Source organism: Lithobates pipiens, unplaced genomic scaffold, assembly GCF_037356315.1.
Source record: "Lithobates pipiens isolate NorthernLeopardFrog02 unplaced genomic scaffold, aLitPip1_a1.2 Scaffold_18, whole genome shotgun sequence".
Taxonomy (NCBI): domain Eukaryota; kingdom Metazoa; phylum Chordata; class Amphibia; order Anura; family Ranidae; genus Lithobates; species Lithobates pipiens.
The window spans coordinates 454,562,297-454,575,641 of record NW_027507758.1 but is presented as its reverse complement, the minus strand read 5'-3'; the positions used below and the strand labels follow the sequence as shown (position 1 = coordinate 454,575,641).

The following is a 13,345-nucleotide window of genomic DNA, read 5'->3' as shown; positions in this document are numbered from 1 at the left end:
TTATTTCAGTGAGTAAACACATTCATCTGTTAGACAAGTCAAAGAATACATTAAGGTGGGTCAAACTGTTGAGTTCAGGGATGAGGAACGGTCTCACCACCCCTAAGCTCAGCCTGCCGATTTGATCTCATTCTGAAATCAGCTTGGACTTTTAAGTTTTACTCACACTAAACTGTCAATTTATCAATATTTTTTTTATTTTAAAGATTTACACAGTGTTCACCTAAAAGACACACAATTTTCTACTTGAATCTTAGGTGAAAATGTGTGACCCATGAGTAAGAACATTGAGAAATAGACCCCTAACTGACTAGTATAACACCAGAAATTATTTGAAGTGCCTTTCGCACAGTGTGTGCTACAATGTTCCTATATATTTATGTACAAATTTGCAATACTCTTTATCACTAACTGCTAAACACTTTTTTTAGTGAACTTGAACTTTTATTTTAGTTAGTATACCATATATACTTGCAGATAATGTAATTCACCCTTACGTGCTAGCTGGGGTAATGGGTAGTCAGGTGTAGGAAAACAAGCAGAAAACTCTCGGGCTAAACATGTAATATGCGTGTTTTCATATTCATTTATGGTGCCTGATGAACTTCTTCTCCAGAAATGCTCTCCTTCTCTTACCCAGCCTAGGAAACAAATGTCTGAAGCTTGATACACATACACAAAAGCTTCAAAATCACCAGGAATCTGTCCTGTACAGTGAATGTAAGCTACCGTAGCTTGTCCAATGTCAGCCTGCAATCACACTTAAAGTTTAAGTAAACCCCCCTATCGTTTTCAGCCAAGGAAGCTGCCATCTTTGCCTCTGTTTAATCTACAACTGCCATGGTGCGGTGCATGTGATCAGTTATGACACCAGCCATTGGATGTTTGACAGTTTGGTTGAGAGCACAGCCAATGGGAGTGTTACATTTCTTGCACGTGCCGAAAATGAAACCATTTTTTGAAACTGGTAAATGGATGGGTTTACTTCCGCTTTAAGCAGAAAGTATGCCTTGTGATTCTGAAGCATTTTTTTTTTTCAGCTGTTTTCAGATATACAGTATAACAGACGTGTTACAAACATTTCACATGTGTTTTTACGCATGTGCCAAGCTTCAGGAGTATTTTTCTTTGGCTGTACAAGGGCGGGAGAGCAGTTCTACAGTAGGAGAGGAGTTCTTCAGATAAAAAAAAAAAAATTACCAAAATACATGGAAACGAGCTTAGTTCCCATTTACATCTATGGGACCAAAAAAGCCTGAATATCAGTGTAGTGTGTAGAATGTCGGGGCAACTGAGAATACAGGGGCAAGTGTGAACAGGGACAGGGGCATGAAAGAAAAACCTAGAAAAGTGGACCCCATGGGATTGCCCCCCCCCCCCCCCCATCACCCATTTGTTTTAAAATTAATTCTATTCTTGGAGCTGCTTTGCTGGTTCTTTCTGTTTTGTGTTTCAGGACACAAGCAGATGGGCAGATCTACAGTCAGAGTGTTGGATTGGTGACAAATATGTTGGTGGGAAATCAACTGGCTAATGAGTAATAATACTTGTAAATCCTTCCCCATCACTGGGTGTAGGCAGCAGTTACTGCAGGCTTGTCCTTTGGACTCACTTCTAAATTCTCTTCAAGCAGAACTCCGAGAGATTTTATTATTATTTTTTTTTAATGTGCAGTATGTGTTAACTGCTTGATTTGGTCTAGGGATTCGGAGAGCTGAGATACACTCACAAATTCCTCCATCCTCCAAGCAAAAGATCAGTCCCTCTGGCTCCTGTCCCGCCCCGTGGACCAGCGGTCTACCTTCCCATCTGAATAGGATACAGTACTTCTCCCCACACATCACTTTCTTTCACAGGAAAACTCAAACTTTTCATTTCTGTAGGCAAAATCTTGTCAAAACCCTGGGAAATGGTACTGGCTACTGGTGCTAGCCTTGGTATCTTCACTATTGTTGGCTCAGATATACTAGACTCACTAAGTGACATTTGTCAGAAACTCTGAGTACAATCCTTCAATTGGAGACTTCTGAGGGCCTTTGTATTTTTTTTCTGACTCAGGAACAGGTGTACGCCTCTGTTTTAACACAATTGGGGAATAACAGATTCTGATCTTCTCAAAAGTGCCCTAGGTCTGTTACTTCTCTTTTTGCTTTCTCCTGCATCAGCTTTCTTCCAATTTTCCAAACAATTTTTTCCATTTCTTCTCGAAGTTCAGTATTCTCCTCTATTTGATTTCTTAGGCACACATGAGTGAGACCATTTTGTCTCTTTCTTCTTTACTTCTCCTAGTTTTTTAATCTGTTGCTTTAAATTCTGGATCTCTTCTCCCTCCTTCTTGTCAGGCATTGCTCATGCTGCACTGGCATAGTTCTCAAACAACTTACGCTCTTTCTGGAGATTTTTCATTTTTTCCTTTTAATAGTCTTCAATCCTGCTCAAAATCCACAACTTATTTTTTGAGAGTTTCCAATGTTTTCTTTTTGTCCTCATAGTCTTGCCAAACAAAGCATTCTCTATCTTAAATCGTTCAATCTCGGTTTCCAGTTTAACCAGTTTTTTATTTCAAGGGCTGTGATCAAGCAGAATCTCCTTGGCCTTTTTGAAATGGTACATATTAAGACACCGCCTGAGATTCTGGCTTTTGACTTTGGTGCTGGGAACAGCTTCAACATCAGTTCAGATGCCGAAGGGTCAGGGGTACCAGCCAGCAGTTCCAGTCTTCATTGACTCTCCCTTCTTCAATGCTATCTTCTTGGTTATGCCTTTAGCCAGATATTTGTCTATTTTTTGCGTTCAACCTGTCATCTCTGTTAAGAGAGAGGTCACTATGCGAGGTTAGTTCAGCGATCTCCCCAGCTGAGGTGTTGCGTTCTGATAGGGGGACTGCCTCCCTGCCAGAACATTCTGATCAGCGCTCCCTGCCATTGGCTGAGAGCACTGATTGGGAGTCAGTCAGATGCTGGCTGTGTGTACCCAGCTTTTGTCTGGAATGTTTGTAGGGCTTTTGCTGGTATGCTCCAATGGAATAAACTCCTTGTTGGTAGACCTGCTTTCATAAACACACTTAAGGCTTGTTACATTGCCAAGATCATCCCACGTCCATTCTTTATCAACCCCAACTTCACTTTCCCTAGGAGTATATGAGCCATCATCTTTTAGCCCTTGTACACACGGTCGGAGATTCCGTCGGAATGTTTCCTATCGGATCGTTTTGTCGGATATTCCGACTGTGTGTGGTCTGCATCGGACTGTTTCCATCGGAATATCAGTCGGACCAACTTTTCCAACTTGTCGGAAATATTTTCCGACAAAATGCTCCTATCGGACATACTCCGATCATGTGTAGAGAATTCCGATCGGACAAAGTGCCACGCATGCTCAGATCAAATTCCTACATCAAAGCTATTGGCTACTAGCGTGAACGTAGTCCCATCGTAACGAAATTACGTCATCACGTTCTGAAAGGCCGGATTTTCTGACAACTTTGTCCGACCGCTTTAAACGCTGGACAATCGGAAACCCACCGTTATTAAAGCCATGCCTTGTACACACAGCAGACCAGTTTGTAAGTATGATTATGGGATCAGCCCCTCCCGTTAAAGTTGTTTATCATCTTTTTTACTACATGTCAATATTTGTAAAATATGTATCTCATTCCAGATGTCATCGCATGCTTGCTCCTGATGAGTGGTCCCATCAAACCACAAAACTCGTCGAGCTAATTGAAGCTGTGTTTGCACTTATATGAGTTATTCAAAGCTGCGTCTGGATTTATATACTATATTTTTTTATATTTAATCTTGATGTAAGATGGAGATACCATACCTAGAGCCCTTTTCTTAGAAATATATGGCAGATTCGTGAGTTAATAGATTTTTCCATTACTGTAAACACTGTCTGACATGTAAATGATTGATGTGTACGTGTACATGAATGAATTTAAGGGCTATGCTACCACTATTAAAATTGTTTTTTTTGTACCAATCATGTTTACTGTATTTCAATAGAATTACATCACTATGATTGATAGTAGGTCCTCCCTGGGATGATGTATATATATATATATATATATATATATATATATATATATATATATATACCTTGGCATTTTTAGACTCTTTCCAGAGGTTACAGTACAACTACCACTTATTTATGTGATTTTATGGAACATGGTCTCAATGTATATTATCTTTAAAAATTCTATTATTGATAGTTGGTTGCCCCTGGAGACTACATGCTTCATACAAAGTCCCAACCTCTCCCTTGACCCTTTTCCCTTATGACAGTCTCAATAGACAGGGATGGAGCTATAAATGGTCTTTACCTCATATAAAGTCCCAAATAGATACTATATTTCTCGAGATTTTAGTTTTAACTTCAGGACCTTTGGTTATTTCATTTGACTTCTTCCAATTCTGTTCCCCAAACCCAACAGTAAAGGTACTACAGATATTTTTTAGAACACATCCGAACTCTTCAAATTGCTGGTTCAATCTGCTATTTTCACTCCTAGTATTGTTGACCCCTTTTTCCTGATGCTCTCTGTAGATTTAAGGGGGAGTGGTGGACAACCTATGTTGCCCAATTAGATAGTCTTAATCAAGTAGCTTCTGTACAAAAGAGAAGTTTCTGGAGAATATGTTCTCAACAGCCTGTTCTAGAAGGAGGAACTTTCCTTCCCTGCTCAAACACGCATTGGTTATCCCCATACTCAAAAAACCCTCACTAGACCCCACTTGTTTGAACAACTTAAGACCCATCTCCCTGCCCCCGTTTGCCTCCAAGCTCATCGAACGCCTTGTCCATGACCGAGTGAGTCGCTACCTCATGGACAACAACCTTCTTGACCCCCTACAGTCTGGCTTCCGCCCACAACATTCTACTGAAACTGCCCTACTAAAACTCACCAATGACCTACTAACTGCTAAAACCAATGGCCACTACTCCATACTCATACTTTCAGACCTCTCCTCTGCTAGAGGTCGACCAATATGGGTTTTTCTCTGGCCGATGGCGATGCCGATATTTAGAAATCACGGCTATGATGCCGATTTTTTTGGGGCGATATGTTAGGCCGATCCCCCCCCTCCCCTTTCATCTTATAAAATCTAACAAACACCCTTCCTACTGGGGCATTTTTCAGGCACTTTTGGGCTAAAAATAGCACCTGTAAAGTGCCTGCAAAACAGCTCCCCTGCAGTCTGTGTGAAAGCCCGAATGCGTTCACACTGAGGCGATACACTGGCAGGATGTTAAAAAAAAGTCCTGCAAGCAGCACCTTTGGAGTGGTGTATACCACTCCTCCACCACTCCTGCCCATTGATATAAATGGCACCACTGCCGAAGCGCATGCAATGCGATTTGGCAGAAGCGCTTCACAGGCGCATTTAACCTCTTCCTCAGCCACTAGCTGGGTTATATGCACCCCACTAGCAGCCGAATAGCACCGCTAAAATGACTGTAAAGCGCCGCTAAAACTAGCAGCATTTTACCAGCAACACCTGCCCGCTCCAGTGTGAAAGCAGCCTTAATAAGTGATACAGAAAATTTCTTACATTTAAACATTTATTGAACAAAACAAACCTCCAATTAGTTTACTTGTATGTATAATTTAGATAAAAAAATAAAATAAAAAAAAGATATATTAAATATTAAATAAAAATGGGTAGTCAAAACTTTTGGACGAAAAAAATGGGCTAACTTTACTGTTTTCGTTTTTTTTTTTTTTTTAATCATTAGTGTATTTTTTTCAAAAAAATAAGTGTTTGAAAGACCTCTGTGCAAATGCCGTGTGACATAAAATATTGCAACAACCGCTATTTTATTCCCTAGGATCTCTGCTAAAAATATATATATCATTTTTGGGGGGTCTAAGTGATTTTCTAGCAAAAAATACAGGATATTTACTTGTAAGCAACAAATGTCAGAAAAGATTTAGTCTTTAAATGGTTAAACTGAGAACTCTACACACTGAGTTGAGTTCATTCAGAAGTGTAAACATTGTATCTCTTTACTCTTTTCTTGGCAGACTGCCCAGAGAGGAGGAAAGTCTTCTCTGAAGACTCAGGCAACTTGCAACTCTATTACAGAAGTAATTTGCAAGTCGTGCTGTAGTTCTAATCGGCCTGTTTATCAGCGCAATCGGCCGATGATGATTAATTAAAAAACGGCAAATATCGGCCGATATATCGGTCGACCTCTACTCTCTGCTGCCTTTGACACAGTTGACCACCTGCTCTTCCTCAGCAAATTACACTCCCTTGGCCTCCCTGATTTTGCTTTATCCTGCTTCTCCTCCTACCTATCTCAGTGCACTTTCAGTGTCACTTACAACTCCATCTCCTCCACTCCCCTTCCTCTTTCTGTTGGGGTACCCCAAGGCTCCGTCCTTGGGCCTCTCCTATTGTAACTCTATACCTCTTCCCTGGGCCAATAATAATAATAATAATTTAAAGGGGTTGTAAAGGTAAATGTTTTTTCACCTTAATGCATTCTATGCATTAAGGTGAAAAAACATCTCACACTGCCGGCGCCCCCAGTCCCCCCGTTTTACTTACCTGACCCCTCGAAAATCCCGCGCTCGCCCCCGCCGTCCTCTTCGCCGCTCAGCCTGGCCGCTGATTGGCTGGAGTGGATGGATTGAAAGCAGCGCAGCCATTGGCTCGCGCTGCTGTCAATCACATCCAATGACGCAGCGCGCCGGGGGGCGGGGCCTTGTGATACAGCGAGCGGCTATAGCCGCCGGCTGTATCACGGGAGCGCGCCCGCAGTGCTTCTCACCAATGCGAGGGAGCTCGCATTAACGTGAGAAGCACCTGCGGGAGGAAGCAGAGACAGCCGCCGAGGGACCCCAGAAGAGCAGGTTCGGGGCCACTCTGTGCAAAACGAGCTGCACAGTGGAGGTAAGTATGACATGTTTGTTATTTTAAAAAAATAAAAAAAATTTACTTTACAACCCCTTTAATTGATGGTTTTCCTTCTGTTTCTCCCTGTCCCACTGGGCTTTGTCCTTTTGGAAGGTGATTTTCAAAAGAAAATTCTGCTGGGTTAGAACCCTCCTTGCGCAAGTCACTGATCTGTGGAAAATTATTTTTATTTCCTACCGCTTTAACCTTAGATCCTTGTTTCCTTAGTGGTTCAGATGATTTAGATTTTTTTTTTTTTAGCATTTTCTTTATCAGTTTCCGAACTACTAAGTCTTTCCAGAGTCACATAACTTCTCCCACTTAAAGTGGAGGGCCACCCGAAAAAACAAAATTACATTAAAATGTTCCAAAAAAAGAAACATTTTTTTTTTAAACTTACCAGAAATGCCTGTTGCTAGGCAGATCGTCCTAATCTGCCTCTTCCTACTCCGCGGTGATCTTTGGTCTTCTCTCCTCCTTGCGTTTTCTTCTGGGGAATGGGGCGCTGTGTGTTCTGGGAACTGTGTGTGTCCCAGAACACAGGGCGACCCTTTCACAAAGCGCTGAGCGACTCGCGCATGCGCAGTAGGAAATGGGCAGTGAAGCCGCAAGGCTCCACTGCCTGTTTCCCTTAGATAGAATGGCAGAGAGCCGAGGGACGGGTCAGCATTGGGCGGCCGACATTGCGGGCACCCTGGACAGGTAAGTGCATTTATTAAAAGTCAGCAGCTACAGTGTTTGTAGCTGCTGACTTAAAAAAAATATATATATATATATATTTTTTTTTAACTGGCCCTTTAAAAAAAAATAGAAAAAAAAGGTCTATAAGTGCACTGTATTCGGACGCCGGACACAGTGCACTTATGAGAAGTGCCACGTCTCTGCAATCACAAGATTGCCGAAGTGGCTCTTCATTTAGGGGCTTTTGTCCCCTCCTTGCGGCGCATTCCGAAGCACCGAGCAGCTTTGGCCTGGCGCCAGTAGTATCTATTACTATGGCCGGGTGGTTTGATTGACATCTGAGTTAGATGTCACTTCCAGTTTTCTCTCTCCCATTGCGCCCGAGTGAGTAAACTGGAAGTATGAGGCGCAGACTCCTCCATCGCCACTGCCAGTGCCCATCTGAAGGAGACACCACAGGAGAGGACAACACAGCAAGATAAGTTCCGCTTTGTCGGTCCAGACCTCCTGCAGGGAAGGGTGAGGGGGGGGGGGGGGTTTGAAGGGACACAGGCTGCATTTGATAGGGCACAGGCTGCATTTGATTGGACAGTGAAGCTGCATTTGATGGGGCACAGTGAGGCTGCATTTGATGGGGCACAGTGAGGCTGCAATTGATGGGGCACAGTGAGGCTGCGATTGATGGGTACAGTGGCTGCGATTGATGGGTACAGTGGCTGCGATTGAAGGGCACAGTGGCTGCGATGGACGAGCACAGTGGCTGCGATGGATGGGCACAGTGGCTGCGATGGACGGGCACAGTGGCTGCGATGGACGAGCACAGTGGCTGCGATGGATGGGCACAGTGGCTGCGATGGACGGGCACAGTGGCTGCGATGGACGGGCACAGTGGCTGCGATGGACGCAGTGGCTGCGATTGGATGGGCCCAGTGGCTGCGATTGGATGGGCACAGTGGCTGCGATGGATGGGCACAGTGGCTGCGATGGATGGGCACAGTAGCTGCGATGGATGGGCACAGTAGCTGCGATTGGATGGGCACAGTGGTTGCTATGGATGGCCACAGTGGCTGCGATGGATGGGCACAGTGGCTGCGATTGATGGTTTTTTTTTTTCAGAACTTATTTGCTTGTTTGCACCCCCCAAAAAATTGTGAACACCAGCCGCCACTGTGATCTACTCATACGTTCCCTGCATACACACCCTTATGGATATAATGAGCAGAAGTAAACATTACTCCATGCTGTGAGCACACTGTAATCAGCTCCAGAGACGCCTGTGCCATCTCTAACAAACATAACATACAGCACCATGTCCATTGAGAGCCCCATCCCCCTCTGCCACTCCTTTCATCTGCTGGATCAAATTCCTGGATATCCTTCTTCCCAGAACCTGCCTGAGGCCATTCCTTATCCATCCTCCCCCTCCCTCCTCTATATGTTTGTTATCGTTCCCTGGCCACACCCCGCCTCGTGACGTAACAGCATAGGCTCGTCTGGCTGTGTATTGGAGACGCACATTACAAGGAGGAGAGGAGAGCTGGGAGGACTCTGAGCTGTGTGTGAAGGTAAGTTGTCCGTGCTCCTGGGCTTCAGGATGTCCATTATATAGAGGAGCCATCTATTGTGTGTACATTGGCATGGCATAGAAGGGTCATCCAATGAGCTCGCCTTATGGCACCTGTTGATGGCTTGACTAACACCTTCAGTGTTTGTACTTCTACAAGGTGGCTTTATTATTGTTTGTTGCTTATTATTATTATTATTTGTTTCTTTGCAGGAAAGCTATTATGCAGATAGGTGGTGTTGTTTGTTACTTTGAACAAACATTAGGCAGACAAATAATGGTAATCAGAAATAAAGCGTACGTGTGTTTGGGGAAGTTAGAATCTGGTGCCTGGCGACCAATCCGCTTCTAACTTCAGCTTGTTCAGTTAAGCTTTAGCAATAAAACCTGGAAGCTGATTGGTTATTATACAGGGTTTATATAGCACCCAACAGTTTGCTCAGTGCTTTACAACATGTGAGCAAACCGTACAATTCAACGTGGGAGGGGTTCTGTGTGCTCCTGGTTTTAGTAAACTTCCGTGTGTGTGTGTGTGTGTGTGTGTGTGTGTTTAAATTTTGTTTGGTTTATTTTTATATCAATCCATTGGTGTATTGGTTGAGCCTGGGTTCTATTGTGAACAGACATCACACATGCTATGTAAATGAACTCTCGTTGCATTTGCACGAAGATGCTGCAGGAGCCCCCTCTCTTTCCTGTAAGGGTCGGTTCACACGATGTGTATGAACTGCGGGTTCACACATCGCACCGACACGCATGGCAGTTCACACTGCCATATGTGAACTGCTGGGGGTGTCATTATGTTACCAACACCTCCGTTTCAGCTTGCGTATCGCACTGCCAACTGACAGTTCGGACATAAATCGGATCTTATATGTGTGAACACCACCCATGTGTTCCGGTTCTGGTCTGAACAGAAAAAAAGGGTCCTGTGCATGTTTGGACTGAATGCGGTGTGATATCAGTCATACTATCTGTATGGCTGACATCGCACGGCACAGACATCACATGTAATGTGAACAGCAGTGTGCTGTGAATTACATGCAATGTCTGTCATCACACAAGTGTGAACCGGCCCTTTAATGTGTTTCAAACTGACCTGGGGGTGTCATTAACCACTTACTGACTGGAAGATTCCCCCCTTAATGACAAGCCATTTTTAGTGATCTGGCACTGTCACTTTAACTGACAATTGCGTGGTCATGCAATGCTATACCCAAACAAAATTTACTTTTTTTTTTTTCGCCAAATGGGGCTTTCCGCCAAGTGGTATTTGATCTCCTTTACTTTTTTTTTTTTTTTTTTTTTTTTTTTTTTTCGATCGGTGCTTGCAACCAATGGCTGCAGTGCTGATCTGTGTATTCCTGGTGGTGGGAAATTCCCCTTGTCAGAATACAATAGCATGGCGGAGGAATTTTACACATTTGTGGTTGCAGGAATTGGTAAAACTGTCTTTCTACCCCACTTTAATAACAGTGGGAAGGAGTAGTGTACGAGGCAGAAGCTTTGAAGTATTACTGTCTGGCATTTCAGGAGCAATAAAGGAGGTGCAGTTAAAGTGATGTTTAAACAATGTCCTTTTTCTGCAACAAATAATCCATACACGTCTGCCTAAATGGTGATTATCTTATCTGATTTACCGATTTAGCCTGGAGCCACACTTGACCTGTAATGTTACTGCAGCCATTTTACTTGAGGGCAGATGAAGCCAGAACCCTTTAGCCTCCTGGTAATCCAGCAGTTTAGCTGCCCTCCGCTAAAGCTCACACATGCTCTGTATGGCTGTGGGGAGGGGGGGGGGATTAATGTAATGGTATTGATATCCCAGGAGTCAAGGGAACTAGACCTGGCTATGTGATTTGTAAGGTGTGGAAGACCAGCCAAATAGAATAAAGGTTTTGTAATGTCTTCTGTGTTCCTGGACATCTCCTCTTCCCCCTCACTTCTGTTTGTTTGGAACAAGCAGTGCAGGTAAAGCTGGCAATGTTCGAGATGGATGAAGCTCCCTGCTGGGTTACTGTAGTATTGACAGTGGGACTCCTCTATGGTCAGAATACACTGATCAGCACTTCAGACAATTGGCTGCAAGTGCTGATGAAACACATATACTAACAGTCCTGCTCCAGAGAAGTTCATCCTTTCCTCTCAAATGGGAAAGGCCATCGATGGACATCCAGGCCCTGCTGAACTCTATGACCAGCTTTAGTTGCAGTCATGTACACTGCTCTAGGCACACTGCACATCCAATAATCCATCTCTGGGGCAAGAAAGAGGGTGGCTACCTCCTACTCAGTGAGACCATGGAGAACAAATGTAGCCTGTCGGAGACTCTTTACCGAGATCTTAGTTGCGGGTTGTCAGACTGACACCCCGCAACAACGATCGCCGCGATGCGCGCCCCCCGTCATATGACGTCCGGTCATGATTTTGAAATCACTTTGCCACCGTGTATCTGCTATAGGGCGGGCGGCAAGTGGTTAAAAAATAATGCATGTGTCAGGCTAGTGCACTCGCAGAAAGGGGGGGGATTTGGCACTTTTTCTGTTTGTCAAGATTTAGCTCACTGAAAAATAAAAGGATTGCTCAGAGCTGGATAACTCTGTGTGGCAAGACTGGGCTCAAATGATAGGAAGTCGTTTTTTATTGTGTTGTTTTTTGTTTTTTTGGGTTTACATCCACTTTAACCACTTCAATACCAGGCACTTATACACCTTCCTGCCCAGACCAATTTTGAGCTTTCAGCGCTGTCACATTTTGACTGACAATTGCGCAGTCATGCTACACTGTACCCAAATGAAAATTTTATCATTTTTTTTTCCCACAAATAGAGCTTTCTTTTGGTGGTATTTGATCACCTCTACAGTTTTTTTATTTTTTGCTAAACAAATAAAAAAAAGACCGAAAATGTTAAAAAAAAAAAAGTTTTTTTTTCAGTTTCAAGACTTTGTAAATAAGTAGGTTTTCACCTTCACTGATGGGAACTGATAAGGTGGCAATGATGGGTGGCATGGATAGGCGGCATTGTATTATGTTGTACTGTACTAATGGATGCCAATCAGTGCCAAACAATAATGCATGCCAATCAGTGATGCCCATTATGGGCACTGGCATCCATTATGGGCACTGATTGGCATCCATTGTGGGCACTGACTGGCATCCCTGGTGGTCTAGGGAGGATTACCTTGTCCTGGGCATCCCTAGTGGTCTGGTGGCGTCCCTGGTGGTCCAGTGTGGGCACCCTCGGGGGGGGGGGCTGCACTGATAATCAATCAGCACAACCCCCCCCCCCCCCCCCCCCCCGTCAGAGGAGCAGCCAATCGGCTCTCCTCTACTCGTGTCTGACAGACGCGAGTGAGGAAAAGCCGATCACCGGATTTTCCTATTTACACTGTGATCAGCCGTGATTGGACACGGCTGATCGCGTGGTAAACAGTCTGTCGGAGACTCTTTAGCGAGATCGTAGTTGCAGGGTGTCAGACTGACACCCCGCAACAACAATCGCCACGATGCGCGCCCCTGGGAGCGCGCAGTGGCTCAAAATCCTGATCGCGTCATATGATGTCCGATCAGGATTATGAAACCACTTTGCCACCGTCAATTACCTATAGGGCGGGCGGCAAGTGGTTAAGATCTTGTACTTGAATAGAAACCTTTTTAGAACCAGAGTTTAGTGTCACAATAAAGATTTATTCCAGTTGTGGATATTGGTTACAGTGGTCCAGCATTTTACTATATGGTGGGCGGGAGCGCACTCGTTCTGGGAGGACATCATAGTACAGGGGCACGCAGCATGGCAATCAGTGGTGCGCTGTCAGCCTATGACGTAGACTTTACCATTAGCTCATTTGTGTCCAATTGCAGCTCATCAGTGTAAACTGGAAACTGCCGCTTATTGGCCTCTCTCCTCATACTGACAATGCTGGAGGAGAGTCGGTATGCGACGTTCCTCAGCAGGGACATCTGTACTGACAGTTTAGAGCTACATGATTCTGGCAAAAATGAGAATCCTTTTTTTTTTTTTTTTTTATTAGGAGATCACAATTATAATGGTGTAACATCTTTCACATTAAACAACAACAAAAAAACCCAGTGGTGATTAAATACCACCAAAATAAATCTTTCTCCTCAAATTCAACAAATTTGAGTATAGTGTTGCATGACTGCGCAATTGCCATTTAAAGTGCGACAGCACTGA

General features: G+C 44.0%; 1 protein-coding gene and 2 pseudogenes across 2 annotated transcripts in view; 1 reads left to right on the top strand and 2 right to left on the bottom strand.

Annotated features, from left to right (window-relative positions):
- Window positions 1–1,797: 1,797 nt before the first annotated feature.
- LOC143986741 (centrosomal P4.1-associated protein-like) lies at window positions 1,798–3,988 on the bottom strand (annotated as a pseudogene).
- A 337-nt stretch (window positions 3,989–4,325) lies between these two features.
- On the bottom strand, window positions 4,326–7,230 carry LOC143986740 (uncharacterized; annotated as a pseudogene).
- Window positions 7,231–9,042: 1,812 nt separating this feature from the next.
- LOC143988567 (phospholipid scramblase 2-like) overlaps window positions 9,043–13,345 on the top strand; it is a 64,177-nt gene continuing 59,874 nt past the window's right edge. Inside the window, exon 1 of one of the 2 annotated variants that reach the window (XM_077488243.1) lies at window positions 9,043–9,151. The gene's annotated coding sequence lies outside the window, so the exon portion shown is untranslated. The remainder of the gene's footprint in view (window positions 9,152–13,345) is intronic. The other variant, XM_077488242.1, reaches the window with a different exon arrangement.